Source organism: Penaeus monodon, chromosome 23 (assembly GCF_015228065.2).
Source record: "Penaeus monodon isolate SGIC_2016 chromosome 23, NSTDA_Pmon_1, whole genome shotgun sequence".
In the NCBI taxonomy this organism is placed as follows: domain Eukaryota; kingdom Metazoa; phylum Arthropoda; class Malacostraca; order Decapoda; family Penaeidae; genus Penaeus; species Penaeus monodon.
The window spans coordinates 29,002,326-29,002,631 of record NC_051408.1 but is presented as its reverse complement, the minus strand read 5'-3'; positions in this window follow the sequence as shown (position 1 = coordinate 29,002,631).

The window sequence follows — 306 nt, the reverse complement described above, 5'->3', positions numbered from 1 at the left end:
GAGGAGATAAAGGAAACAGAAAACCTCCATGTCATTGCATGTAAAAATGCAAAATGAAAATTTATATTGCAATAAACTATGCTTAAATATTGATAATAATAAAAAACGCCGTGAAACAGCGTCGTAAAACAGGTCTCGCTCCCGTGAACCATATTTTCTTATTCCTAGCTCTCCTTCCTCCAGTCTGGGTAAGCCTCCCGTCTGGCACGAGGAAGGACAAGGAGAATATCACGGTTCTTGTCAACAAGGTCGAAGGGAAATTCTTAGAAGTTGACTCATGACTTTTCCACCGGAAACTCTGTTGCA